Here is a 15,851-nt window from a genome sequence, read left to right as displayed (position 1 = left end):
TCTATGATTCTTCTAGACTGATGGGAATATTATATGCACAGAGAGGAAAATTAACATATAAAGCCAATAAGGTAGAGATTAATACTATGTCTCTAGCTATTTGGGACTTTAATTTCTCCAAAGGGTGCAAAACTGGAAGGAGAAAGTTTCACAGATATCCTGAGAAGAAAAGCAAGTGGTTTTACCTTATGAGCGATAATAAATGTCCTCAGAAATACTCTGTGGCAAAATTACTAATTATCAACTCCCTAGAGATGAAACTGATCATGCTGTAGAAATAAAAGGAAATCATGTAAATTTCTGAAATGGAGTAGCATACAATTTGTTTGGATGAAAATACTAAAAGAAAATAAATACAGCTGTTAAAATGAATGTTCAATAAATATACTTACTTAGAAGACTTTGTTTTAGGATTTTTTCCCCCAAATCAGAGAAGACTTGTTTGTCTTGATGAGGCCTCAAATTGATTAGTTTTTAATAAACCATGAATGAAAGGTTCACTTATCCAAGCAATGGATACCAGTTTAAGGAAATTCTCAGTAAAGTCCCTTTATTTTCTATTTGTGGTAACATTAAGTAATAATCAAATATTACCTACCATTTTTTCATACCTCTTCCAAGGAGTTTACAAAAGCCCAAGCAAGGACAAAGGACATACTCTAGTCACTGTTCTTTCCTTTTCAGTGACTTGTTTCCTTCCTTGTTTTCCAAAATGACAACCCTAAAGTCTAGTTACATCTTTTTCTCTATTATTTGGTGCATGAAGAAGGAGGATTCTTCTATTTGTTAACAGAGATATTACAGAGTTGCAAGCAAGCAAAACTGTCTCTTGACTGTGAAAGATGGAAACAGTGAAGAAATATTATGCTTTATTTTGTTCTTTTCACCCTGTTACAGATTATATAAATTGTTTCTTGGAAATGGAACGGCCTAGGTATGTAGTCACTTGGACTCATAAAGATAGTTTGCTGAGCCCATGTGTTCACAGTTGAAGTAAACATTGTCTCAAGACAAATGTCCAAGAAACTCTCTCTGCTTACTCAAGCTGTATCGTTTGAGGAACTTCTGGCGCAAGGACCCAAGCTGTAAATATATTCTGAAATGAGGCGAGGGCAATGCAGGATCTGATTATGCTCAACTTTAAGATGATAGGTTAACTATTACTGAAGAAGCTATTAAATCTTCACTGGGAGAACTGGAGATTTTCCAGGGAAGGCTAAAAATAGCTGACAGCAAACTCATTGGCGCTTTTTTTTTTTTTTTTTTTTAACTTGAATGCAGACGTAGATTGCTATCATTGGGTCCAAGTGATAGGCACTCAATTTATGGAAAAGTGATAGAGAATTGAAGACTGGCACCAGGAAACACTGTAGAACAGATCAAGTCTCCTGTAGGGGCATTTTGATTCCTATTTCTCCATTTCAGCTCTCAACCACCATAGCCCATGACCAACATTCTAAATGCCCCGTAGAAAAAAAAAGTATTTTTGTTCACAACTGCAGGATTCAGGGTTCATTATGTGCTTCTGGCAAAGAGGACAAAATAATAGCTATATAAAAACTTTTATGGTAACCTATTTGATTAACATAAGGAAAAATTATAGCAAATTAATCATGCCTTTCAGTATATGTCAGGAGGCCCCTAACTATGATCATCCTTGCTTGTCTACGTAGATCTATATAAATAGCTGAAATTTTAAGAGTGTTAAAGCTGAAGCAAGATCCTCTCATGAGAAAGTGTGTCAATCATATTCTATCGTACTTGGTAAGACAGAAAAGTAGATTCTTAAGACTTCTTTAAAAACCAAAGGGGTGCCTCAGTGGCTCAGTAGGTTAAGCGTCCGACTTCGGCCCAGGTCATGATCTCACAGTTTGTGGATTTGAACCCCACATTGGGTTCCGTGACAATAGTTCAGAGCATGGAACCTGCTTTGAATTCTGTCTCCCTCTCTCTCTGCGCCGCCCCCCCCCCCCGCACTTTAGCTTTCTCTCTCTCTCTCTCTCTCTCTGAAATAAATAAAAATTAAAAAAAAATTAAACAAACACAAATATAGCAACAGAGTCTAAAATATAAGAGGCACTTAAATTAGCTCAGTTAATTAACACCTCAAATTCATCAGAGATGCAAAATAATGAAACACTGCCATAATACATGTGCCAGAATTCTTATTTATCTACACACTGCTATTCACATAGTAAGATTCAGTTTTATTTAGTATTGATAATCTGAACAAAAGTTTAATGAAAATTAAACAGCTCTGGTTGTCTGGGAATAAAACTCGAAGTCATATTTGAGAACAAGGCAAAGCAGCACAAACGATAGCACATTAAACGGCACTGCTGTTCAAGCAACTTGTCACTGATATTAGGGTGGTCAGGGGGACGGGAGAGTGAGATTCTACCAAACAATTTCCATCAGTTGCTTTTTGTACTAGATGATGTTAGTCAAACATCATCATGCTTGGTAATGTTATCTCATGTATGTAGAGCTTGGAATAAAGAAGAAAATGTGGTCAGATGGACTAAAGGTGACCATGAATGATGTAGCAAAGCCAAGCAGGGGAGGAAAAGCAAACACATGGAAAAAGTTCTTTATACAACTACCTCTCATGACATTAACTGAAGCATTTTTAGCATCAAAGGCATGTCTGTCTTTAGCTTGTGAATTAAAGAATTGCTAGCCAAAGCAAACACACAAGCCTTCAGCAAGAAAGAGACAGTCTCTGGCAATAAGTCTCTATGCACAACCTGACATCCCGTATCTAAACACTGACACTTTTTGAAATATATCTAGTGGTTGGATTTAATTGATCTAAATCCAATGAAACACTCCAGTGGGCCTCAGAGTAAGAGGATATTTGTATATGGCCGTTTAGAATTACTCTTGCAACGAGGAGTGATTTAAATGAAAAGATTCAAAGGCAATACGTAATTATTGAGGTTATTTCCTAATTGGGAACTCCGAAAGTACGGACTCATGCTAAGAAATTGTGGAGTCATTTAATTTGGAGGCAAATGTATTTTTTTTTTATTATCAAAGATGCACGAATTTTGCTAGTAAACAAAAATATGAGAAGAGTATGCTTCGTGAACTTGGAACATTTTGAGGCACTGGACACCCATGTTTCTGGCCCTGGAGATATGTGATATAAATGACATACGTGTTATACCTATAACAGCTGGACAGTGCTGGGTCAGCTTTCTGGTGGTCTTCACAAGGAAGGGAAGAAAATGTCTCATATTCACAAAACATAGGATAAAAAGAGATATTGGCATTATAGTTGCAAACCTGGCCCCTAAACTGGTTTTTGCAAGCTAATGGGATTTCTGCAGATGTCTGATGTGACAAACGGATGAAATAGTCAACAGGCTGTGACTTAGAATGTCATGTAATGGAGCATTAAACTTCCCATTCCCATTGTCTTTTTAAGAATAGTTTATTCCCCATCTCTATGCTCCTATCTTCCTAATTATTGCTGCCACCTACTTGAATATGCTTTCTGCTAATAATAATGCTATTTATATTTGTAGTTTATAAAACACTGTGTGTTATGTGCTAGATATTGAGGATCTCCACTATCTAGTCAAGGAAGAGCTAATTCCAAAAGACTAAGTGACTTGCCAGTAAGTAGTGAATAATGAACCGGAATTCCAATTGCTATGCTTTTTACTTAGTTCTAACTTCCACTGACAATTAAGTTATAATGGTTATAAAAAGGTTATCAAAGGGTTAAGCTCACTGGAAGCGTTTGTATCAGATGTGCTGGGATATTCTAAGAAAAAGTGTATTCCTAATAGCCTCGACTCTTTCCAATTACTTCACTGCTCTCCATACCCAGTATTTAGCAACCTGTTTAAATAGAAATTTCCCCTTTGGATTACTGGGATAGAATTCCATCTGGTCATATACAAACTCTTACCTTCCTTCCTCTGTCAAGTACAGGAACAGTCTAAAACCTTCACATACTCTCCGATTTCCACACTTTCTTTGGCTTTCCATTGTCCCCAGGAAAAATGTATAGTCTGACCTGGCTCAGAAGGCTCAAGTCTCCACTGACAACTACGGTTTCATCTTTCTGCATTCTGTCTTCAAGATTTCTTCTCTTATTCCTTCAAGCCTTTCTCTTGAATTTGAAAATACTATTCTCTCTACAAAGCATTGGGTCAGCCTCTTCACTTCCTATCTAGAAAAATCTAATTCTTTTTTTTTTTAATTTTTAAAAAACATTTATTTGTTTTCTTTGAGAGAGAGAGAGAGAGCGCAAGCAGAGGTGGGCAGAGAGAGAGAGGGAGACACAGAATCTGAAGCAGGCTGTAGGCTCTGAGCTGTCAGCACAGAACCCAATGCAGGGCTCAAACCCAGGACCTGTGAGATAATGACCTGAGCTGAAGTTGGACACTCAACTGACTGAGCCACCCAGGTACCCCCACCTTTTTTTTTTTTTAATTTTTAAAATCCAACTAATTCTTCAGATGCAGGCCAGATGTCTGCTGGGAGACATCTGGGAGATCTTTTTCTCTCAGATCACTTGAGATCCACATGATCTCCTATGGCATCTGTGCTTCCATTCTGTAAGGTTTCTTTACACCCATATTATTTATTGATATCAAACTCTGTGAGGCCATCACATCTTTCTTACCCATGACTGTAGCATTGATGTTTAATTTGATAGCCAGAAAAAAAATCAGAAACAAAATAAGCAAAAATTTATAATGAATGAATGTGTAAATGGAATGGTGGGTTCAGATGTGAATAAAAAAATGAATGGTTCTCCAGCCAGAGTTCCAGTTACTTTTTTTTTTTTTTTTCAACTACCCAATTAAAAGCCCAATACTTTGAAAACCAATATGACAAATGCATAATGCCAACCTATGGGGTGTTTTCTACGCTAATAATTTTTTATGGAATGACTATTTAAAATAAGAGAATTCATAGTTTGCAAATAGATAATGAAAAGATATAGTGTTGGGTATGGTGAAAAGGCATACTTATATCAGTCTAGGAAACTCTGATTATCTGAAATCTAAATTTCAACTATATCCTTAACTGTGTTATACATGCATCTGTTTCAGTACAGATACTGACAACAGCACATGTGAAATGGAAATTTCATCTTAAGTGGAACACAGATCCTGTCTGTTCTGTATCTATAGGTGATTTCCACTATCAAATGGAGAAATTAGGAAGTTCTGCTTTAAAAATAAGTTAGCAAAACCATTTGAGCTTTTTCAGTGAAACACTTAGAGCATTAAATGACTTAATGATGCTTTATTCATTTTGTGTTGTTTTTTCAACTCTAGGAATAGTGACCTACTCCTTTCTTTGAGATAATAAATATTCTTAAAAAAATTTGTTTAATGTTTATTTACTTTTGAGAGAGAGAGAGAGACAGAGTACAAGCAGGGGAGGGCAGAGAGAGGGAGACACAGAATCTGGAGCAGGCTCTAGGCTATAAGCTGTCAGTACAGAGCCCTACGTGGGCCTTGAACCCATGAACTATGAGATCATGACCTGAGCCAAAGGTGGAAGCTTAACCGACTGAGCCACCCAGGTGCCCCTGAGATAATAAATATTCTTTATATAAGACTTCAAGGATGATTATTAAAAGCAAAATTGCTGAATATAAAGTAATGTATTTATGTCACACTTCATTTTTTTCATGTCCCCAGTGGCAAGAAGTAGCATTTTCAGTGACAATTTATTTACTATTGGAAAGATTCTAGTTTGATATTCAATTAATTTAATTAAGTATGTTTTGTGTATAGGTATATTCAGAATTTTACCCTGAAATATTGCTGACACCGACTATGAACGGTTCTATGTGATTATGAAATGGCTGCTGTGTCCCTGCTTGTGCACCATCCTGGTTCAAACAGAAAAAAGTCTGGGGGTGTTGAAGTAATGAGGGAGAAGTGAGAAGGCAGTCTATAAAATATGCTAATTCTTTAATTCATTTGAGACTTTATTACTGTCATATCAAAAGCATTTTGTTCTGACTTCAAATTGGAGAGGACTATTTTTTTTTAATCTTTATTTTGGAGAGAGAGAGACAGAGTGCGGGCAGGGGAGGAACAGGGAGAGAGGGAGACACAGAATCCGAAGCAGACTCCAGGCTCTGAACTGTCAGCACAGAGCCAGGCACGGGGCTCCAACCCATGAACCGAGAGATCATGACCTGTGCCGAAGTCAGATGCCCAACCGATTGAACCACCCAGGCACCCTGGAGAGGACTATTTAGCAATAAGTTTCTAAAAGGATATCCTGCTGTCTTGTTACAAGCCAGTCCATGCATAACCATACACATCCTGTTCCACGTGAGACAGGTGCTCACCAGCGCTTTGAACCTGCACCTCCATTGGCGAGGGGCTATCTTGTTCTCTTAGCAAAACTTTCCAACTTAAATAATAATACCTCCACTGACACGTGCTGTGAGCAAGGTAAGTATTTTAAACAGCAAACTTTTTACTGTGGTCTTATCCGATCATGACTAAGATATGAACTCTTCTGAAGTGATTGACTTGATTACTTAGTGTGGCAGCGTCCAGCTTGGTCTTTATCACAGGGGCATATGATTTCTAGGTACTGAGGGAAGTGATTCTTATGCCATTTAGAATGCAGGAAACTCTAGAACAATGAAGGTAGTTATGAAAAATGGATTTTCTACTGATCACTATCAATCTTTGTCCAGGAAAAGAAACCTAGATATAACAGTCAGTGTTTTTATTATCATTAGATCAGAACTGCCAGTATTTTCAGTGATGAGAAATAGAACTTTCAACGCATCACATATTCTTTGATTTATGTTATTCCACTGTAGTCTTACTTTGCATGGTGCATAATTCATCATAGGATTATAATACAATCTCAGAGTGATAAAATCAAGAAGCAAAAATATGACTAAAGAGGAAAATGATTGTTCCTGTGGTTTCTGTTCTGTAAGCGTCAAATTATGTTGTATTTGAATTAGGACTTCTGAGAAGACTGTGGAGGGAATGGATTGACCCTGTAAGAGTCTATATGATACCACTGGATAAGCACAGATTTTCTGTGCATAGAAAATATGCAATTTCCTATTTGTGAAAAATTTCCTCAGAAAAGACAAACATTAAGAAATTTCAAAACACTGATACAGGGGCACCTGGGTGGCTCAGTCAGTTAAGCGTCTGACTCTTGATTTCAAGCTCAAGTCATGATCTCACTGCTTGTGAGTTCGAGCCACGTGTCAGACTCCACACTGAGCATGGAGCCTGGTTGAGATTCTCTCTCTTTCGCTCTCTGTCTCTGTCTCTGTCTCTGTCTCTCTCTGCCCATCTACCCCTTCAGATGCTCTCTCTCTCTCTCTCTCAAAAATAAATAAATATTTTAAAAACCTACTGATAGAGCAGGAATGGATAAGAACTTTTAAAATGCCTTCTCTCCAAAAAGGCAATGAAAAAATTGGCAAAAGGGGTGAAAATAAACTTTGCAACAACTTAGGGAGTCTTTATTCAAGATGTTACTGAATCTCGGCAATCAAAGTGAGTTTTATGGCATTTCAACATGGCCTAGTCCCAGAACCCTCTCTCCTAGGTCTGTGCTGACCTTGAAAACCAACAACTCACAATCAAAATGAAAACCAGAAGCCTAACATCTTCCAGAGGGAAATGGGATGGGGCTGGGATTCTTCCAGAACACAATCCCCTCGATTTCCTGGATAATCCCACTGGCAAGACTTGTTTTTATTTGACCTGACTCAGACTTCTTCTAGTGTAAACAGTCTTTTCTTGAAAGTGTTGTTGAAAATAATGAGTGGCAATAGTGTATCATCATAGCTACCTAAGGCAATAATAGTTGGAGCAAACAACCAACTGACCAAACCAATTATAAAGAAAAGTTAGGGAATGATATACCCATAGGGAACTTTGAAAAGTTACAAAATAAAAAAATAAAAATAAAAACAAATTTAAAAAAAGAAAGAAAAAAAAAGCTGCAATGTATTTCTGGGAACCTACAAGATCTCAAGAATTTATAGGGCTGTGTGCAGTCCTGGGGTTGTGTAGATGCCTAGGATAGACCTGAAAATGTCCTAAACTCTCACCATTGGCTGACTTTCAGGCTCTGTGCAATCTGTAAGTGAAAACCAAAATGGAGTAATAATCTGTTTGAATGTTCAAGGCATGCTCTAGCATGCACAGAAAGCTTCTTGGCAATGACTAGCAGACTTACGGTGTAAACATTTAAACAAAAGCTTGCAAACCCTTTATTTGATAAGGATCGAGTATCCAGAATATATTAAGCACTTTTACAACTTAACAACAAAAAGACAAATGATACAATTCAAAAGTGAACAAAGAACTTGACTAAGCATTTTCCAAAAAAAGACACACAAATGGCAGATGAGCTCATAAAACCGTGCGCAGCATCATTAGTCATTAGGCAAATCAAAACCACAACAAAATACCACTTCACACCTACTAGGGTGGCTATCATCAGAAAAACTGACAGCAATGAATGTCATGATTCCCATCCCATGACATTAGTTGATGATGTCATGATTGGAGCCTTCATAGACTGCTTGGAGGGATGTAAAACGTTGCAGCCACTGTGAAAGAGTTGGGTCATTTCTCAGCAAGTTAAATATAAAGTTACCACGTGATCCTGTAATTCCACTCCTAGGTGTATCCCCTCAAGAATGGAATATAATTATTTTCTTTAAAAAGTGTATACAAATGTTCATAGCAGCATCGTTTATAATAGCCAAAGAGTGGAAACAACCCAAATGTCCATCAGCTGATAAATGGATAAACAAAATGTCCCATATCCATACAATAAAATATTATTCAGCCTTGAAAATAAATGAGGTATTGATTCATGATATAATATCCATAAACCTTGAAAACATATGCTAAATGAAAGCAGTTCCATACAAAAGGTCACATATTGTATGATTCCATATATATGAAATGTCCAGAATAGGCAAATCTGGAAAGACTAAATGTAGATCAGTGATTGCCAAGGGGCTGGTGGGGGGGAAAGGGCATTGGGAAATGACGCTGATGGGTATGGACTTTATGGAATTATAAAAACGCTCTTGAGTTAGCTACTCGTGATGCTATTGCAACATTTTGAATATACTAATGACCACTGAATTGAATACTTTAAAAGTGTGAATTTTATGGTATGTGAATTGTATCTTAACAAAAACATTGAACACATTTGTTCACTTAAGAAGAGAGAGAAGAAATTCATTTTGATATCAATTTTTATGTACATCAAAGATAATCAGATAATAAGATATCTTAATATTAAGCAAAATTTAGAATAAATGTTATTTTTGGATTAAGAACACCCCCAAAAAACTTTTTAGCAGATTCTCAAAGTATATTTGCATTCAGATAATTCAGTTTTACTACACTGATAAAGATAGATTTGAATCTTAGATACAGCAAACACTTACATGGATAAGCATCTAAAATGTCAACACTGATTTGCTTCAGAGTTTATTTTTAATTTTTTTTAACATTTTTATTTATTTTTGAGAGATAGAGACAGAAGGTGAGCAGGGGAGGGGAAGAGAGAGAGGGAGACGCAGAATCCAAAGCAGGCTCCAGGCTCTAAGCTGTCAGTACAGAGCCCGACATGGGTCTCGAACCCACAAACTGGGAGATCATGACCTGAGCCCAAGTTGGACACTTAACTGACTGAGCCACCCCGGCATTTATTTTTTAAAATTACCTCAGCACACAGAAGTCCTCTATGAAGTTTAGCTATGTTTTTGAAACTTCTGTAAAATAGCATTTTCTCAAAAGTTTGTACAGCAATTTAACTTTACTAACAAACAAGGAGCAGCTATAATGATAAAAAATAGATACATTTTGGTTTTCTGAATCAGAAAGTTGATTAATAGTTAATGGGAGGCCATAACCTGGGAATCTCACAGTTACAGCCTAAGTAAAGAATTATCATCCTATAGTAGAATAAGCTGGGAAATGGAGATCATTCGTTTGTTCTGAAGTTTCACCTTACAAATTCATGCTACTTTGTTTAATCCTCTCATTCATTCATTCATTTACTGATTCATTAATATATTCATTTGTACATTTACTTGATTTAATTTGTATATTTGATATTTAATTACTTATAAGCATTTATTAAATAGCTAATTGTGAGAAATACCACTTAAACATAATAAATACAAGAATAGCAGAGATTATAACTCTTCTTTTGTGTAATTATAGAATTGATCTAAGGAAACATGTGAAAATATTTGGAGGTATAGCAATTATATATATCTCTACTAAAGACATTCAAATAAGGAAATATCTTCATGGCCAGAAGATCCTTTTGTAGGTACTTGAAAATGTTTTTGGCCAATGCCAAACATTGTTTAAAGTGCCTTACATAGATTAAATCCTCACAACTCTTAGGAAAGGCTCTATTATTATCACCATATTACATACACCTACTATGTGGTAGAGGTAGGATTCAAACCCAGACAATCTTTGCTGTGTTTCCCTGGACTTTGATGGGATTATTGACTTGTTATGAAAAACCTTATAGGGAAGAGGGAATTCCAAATTTGGAGAATAGAAAGAGCAGAAACAAATAGGAAGAGGATATGTTTGATCGGAACAGAGACTGATAGGAATTAATGACAGGAAAGTAAAATGAACAAAAATGTGGCCAGTGGAGAGAGGACTGGTGGTAACAGATTGGGAATGTTGGATATAATCTGGAGGCAGACAGGAGCCACTGAGAGCTTTGAGTAGGGAGTAGAATTATGGGTTATTTACTTGAAAGGATATAGGGATAGCCCTCAGGTATTGATTAATCAATCATGCAATAATGTTAGAATTATGAAAGTCAATCCCTTAGCAAATAAAGTTGGAATAAGTAGATTCAAATGATTTTGGCACTTCTGGATTCTTTTTAAACCTAAACTATTAAAATCACCAATTAAAATAATCCTTTTCTATGACCACCCTCTCCATTCCTTCCAGTTTGCATATACAACTACTCTTTCTGAGATAATGTTTTGATTTCATGAGATTTCCAGCCTAGTATTCACTCCATTATCCACCCCCATCCCCAATATATTGCTTTCTCTTTTATTCACTTATTTATTTATTTTTTAAAATCCCGTTGAGTTTTTAAGGTCCATCTTTTCACTAGCATAGATCTAGAGACCTATCAGATTCGGCTCTAATGTTTTTGGTAAAGTACATTATAGCTGCTGCTATAAGCTTCCTATTGATTCTCATCAAGAGGCACACTAATGCCTCGGGTCTCTCTATACGTGAGGTTAAGATTAGGCAGTGGGATCAGATACCAGCAGCCTAATCCACCCATTGTAAAGTTTCCCTTTATCTTTTCATGTATCATTTTGGCAGCCATGGATAACTACTGCTTAGGTCCATTTTTTTTATCAGGGTTTGCAAAATGGTGATATTTTCTTTTTATTACTCTGCTATGAAAACAAAACCTAAAAGAAAGAAGAAAAATATGGTAGGAAAGTGCTGTGTACTATGTTTCTTTCATTCTCAACCTCTTTTTACTTTATATCACCAGAGGACTGAACTGGAAGACTATCTTTAGTTTGGGAGAGGCAGAGGGAACATTTATGCCAGTTAGTGAATTTTGTCCCTGTCATAATAAATATTACAATGGTGGACACACAAAAGAAGGATACGTGTGTGTGTGTGTGCGTGTGTACAGGTGTACACATGGATATATGGTGACAAAACTGGATCAAGTGAGCAGGCAGAAAATGGAGGCTTCATTAATTTACAAAGTGGTGTGTAAACTTTTTCCCCAGAGGCATTGAGATGAAGGGTTTTAAGTAGAGAAAATGAAAAATTTGTGTTGCAGGAAGATCACTTTTCTAGCGGCGTGAAGAATGGACTAGAAGGAAAATGATTGAAGGCAGACTAGTGTAGTCCTTATGACTGAAGCCAAAGTGGAAAATGATGACGGAGTGAACTTGTAGCTGCAGTAGAGAGGGTCCTTTTATATGCCTCTAGTTTGGTGCTTGTTAAACTATGCCATAATTTCTAGTTTGTCTTCTGCATTGAACTGCAATGAATATTGAGCACCGGTGATGGGACCAATTTGCCCAGGTGCAGGCAATAAAAGTAGATAATTTTTAAATGCCAATAAAACCAACTACTTTTTGATGATCTAAAATTAATCTACTATTTATTATCATCATGCAGCCACAACTCTAAACAATGTTAAATTAAATTACTCCTCCCCCCAAAAAAAGCATGTTGTTGGTCTGAGTTCTAATTCCCTTGTTTCTTTTCATTAGTTTTAATTAACCAGTTTCCATTCAGTCTCTTAACAACGTTTCAAGGAAACTTAATTTGCCTCTACCTTTACTTCCTGCTGCTGCAGAGACTGAGGGCCGTGGAGAAAAACGGGGTGGATATAAGAAGAATTAAGTTATGAGAACATAATCTTGAATATGAAAATTATTAAAATAGTCTTGATTGATATGTTCTTCAACCTAAGAATGTTCACTGAAAAAAGCTGTATTCATAAATATATTCAATGGTATTTTTGTGTGAAAAATTTCCTATGATATTTTCACCTACTCCAGTCTTCTTAATTATTTAGGATTTGTTCCTTTCCTTGCAGAGCCTCCTTTGCAACTTCCATGTATGTACAAATCCAAATCCCCCTTCTTTAACATCCCGGCTCAAATTCTACTTCTACCTTAAAACTGTCTCTTTCCTCTAAATCTATGTCGCAATGTTTGTACTTTTATTATAGACCACACTGCTTCCTACACTTTATCATAGTGATTGTGTATACATCGTCTTGTTGAAATTAAATCTATAAGCTCTTAGGCTTTTTTATTATTGCTTATTTACTGCTCTGTCTCCAATATATCTGGTAAAATGCCTTACCCATAGTAGGCACCCAGGAAGTAGGCACAGATTGCTTTGAGTTCATTTATATAGAAAACTGTACATGACTTTTAAGAGTCTTTTGATCCTGTGGTTGTGGGATTCTTTTAACCTATGTTATGTTATGCTTCAGGTTTTTAGGACTACGTAATGGACAGGGAGAATACTTTAGAAAAAAATAGATTTAATGTTTCAGGGATTTCTAGGAAACTCTTTCAAATTGCATCCTTTTAAAACTATTAAAACATAACTATTCTTTCATAATATTTGCTTAACTAACCTAAACTAAAAAAACAAACAAACACCAATATACACAGTCACAGGTTATGTTTCTTATGTGCTAAACAAAAAGTAAACCCTGTGGAGGAGAAGTAATTTCCTAGTTGCTAGTTGCTAGTAAGGAGAAGTAAGTTCCTAGTAGTCAGCCTAGTTGCTGAATCTCTAGCAGGAGGTGCTAAAATCACATTCATCCAAATTGGAACAAACTGAGATATTTTTTAAATACTCATTTGAGTAATCTCTCTGTGAGGGATTTGCAGTGAGGACCAGTGAGTAGGATTTGGCCTGAAAACATTGCAAAATGGCTTTAGGATATAGTGAGGCAGCAGTGGTATCTATTGTGGATTGCTGAAGAGATTCTTACCTGGAAAAGTGTGTTTATTCATTTGCCAAAATTATTAATAACCACTGGGTGCTAGAAACTGTCTACTGATTGTTTCCCCTCATTCGAAGAAATGTAAGATCTTAACCTACATGAAAAATCTCTCAAACTAATGGGAAATACAAATGTATATTGTTACTCTTTTATATTATGAAACATAATACATACATCGAGTCAGGATGTTTTGTAAATGGTCTGAGATATCTGAAAATAGAATGATTAATAATTCTGTCCTGAGGGACTAAAGAAAGTTTTGGAGAGTAGGTGTCACTGGAACCAAAACATGTAATTTGGATAAGATTTCAAATGTGAATGAACTTTGTATGTGTGTATGAGTGTGTGTTTGGAGGGTGATAAGTTTTACTTTTAGCAAATCACTAGTAACTGGTGTTCAGTTTGGGAACCTGGAAAGGACAGACTAGATCCACAGTAGATTACAAATGGTCAGAAACTCCTTGTTCCTTTCATGAAGAGGTAGAGTATATTTCCAAATCCCTTGAATTTGAGAAGACTTGTTTTGACCAATAGAGTGCAGGGGAAGTGATATAGTATGAATTTGGAGCTTGGCTTCCAGTGGCCTTACAAGCTCTGGCCTCATGTGAATAAATGTGAGCTAGACTACTGGAGAGCATATGTAGAGAACTGAGGCACCCTGACTGAAGCCTGTCAAAGGCCAAATATGGAGTGTGCTCATTATAGATTATCTAGCAACTGACAATTACCAGTAAATTGTCCAGGTGAATAAGCCATGTGACATTAGTGGGAGAACAGCTCAGCTGATTTCAGCCCAAACTGTCAATCCTCAGGATGGTGAGTTGATAAATGGTTATTGTTTTTAAGTTGCTAAGTTTTGGGAGTGCTTTGTTGCCCAAGAAAGTTAAGCTGATATGAAACTACTTTATTGAGGGTCTATAATGTGATACTAGAATGTTTGGATTTTATTATCCAAAAAGTAGGGGGGCTCTGATATGCCAGCCATGAACAAATGGGATTTGAAATTAAAAACACACTGCAATTTACATTAGTACCCTTGAAATTAAATGCTTACATATAAAACCAACAAAATTGGTACAAATTCTATATAAGAAAAACTACAAAAAATCTGATGAATTAAATTAAATAAGAGCTAACTAAATAGAGAGATAATCCTGGGTGCCTGAGTGGTTCAGATGGTTGAGTGTCCAATTCTTGATTTCAGCTCATGATCCCAGGGTAATGGGATCAAGCTCCAAGTCAGCTCTGCGCTGACAGTGGAGCCTGCTTAAGATTCTCTCTCTGTCTGTCTCTCTCTCTCTTCCCCTCTCCCTCTGCCCCTCTCTCCCACTGATGTTCTCTCTCTCTCTGTCAAGTTAAAAAAATAGATATAGATACAGATCGTATAGATATAGATTAGATATAGATATAGATACAGATATAGATGTAGATATAGAAGGAGATATCCCATGTTCATGGATAGAAGATGCAATATTGCCAAGATGTCAGTTCTTCCCAACTTGATCTATAGATTCAATGTAATACAAGGCAAAATACCAGAAAAGTTTTGTTTTGTTTTGTTTTGTTTTTGGTGGATATCAACAAACTGCTTCTAAAGTTTATATTGAGAGGCAAAAGACCCAGTAGCCAACACAATTTTATAGAAGATTGAAAAGGACTGATATTATCCAACTTTAAGACTTACTATAAAACTATAGTAATGAAGACAGTATGGTATTGGTTAAAAAAGTAGATATATAAATCAATGGAATAAAATAGACTTATATAAACATAGTCAACTAATCTTTGATAAACAAAAAGAAATGCAGTGGAGCAAATGGTCTTGAAACAACTGGGCATCCACATATAAAAAATGAATCTCATACCCTTAAATATTAACTCAAATGAGTCTCAGACAAAAAAAAAACCAATGGATCACAGACCTAAATTTAGAACGAAAAATGACAAATCTCCTGGATAGGAGATAACACAGAAGAAAAACTGATGACCTTAGGTATGGTAATGACTTTTTAGATACAACACCAAATACACTCTTCATAAAAGATAGTTGATAAGCTGGATTTCATCAAAATATTTAAAAAATTTAAAACTTCTACTCTGTTAAAGACAATGTCAAGAAAATGATAAAACCAGCCACAGACTAGAAGAAATATTCATAAAAGAAATATCTGATAAAGGACTGTTATCCAAAATAGACAAAGAACTCTTAAAATTTGGCAATAAAAAACAAACAAAAAGCCTGCTTAAAAACTGGGCCGATGTTCTTAACAGACATCTCACCATAGAAGTTATACAGGTGGCAAAAAACC

The sequence above is a fragment of the Panthera leo genome, chromosome B1, assembly GCF_018350215.1.
Source record: "Panthera leo isolate Ple1 chromosome B1, P.leo_Ple1_pat1.1, whole genome shotgun sequence".
NCBI classification, from domain to species: Eukaryota; Metazoa; Chordata; class Mammalia; order Carnivora; family Felidae; genus Panthera; species Panthera leo.
The sequence above is the reverse complement of the archived record's forward strand: the minus strand, read 5'-3'. Positions refer to the sequence as shown.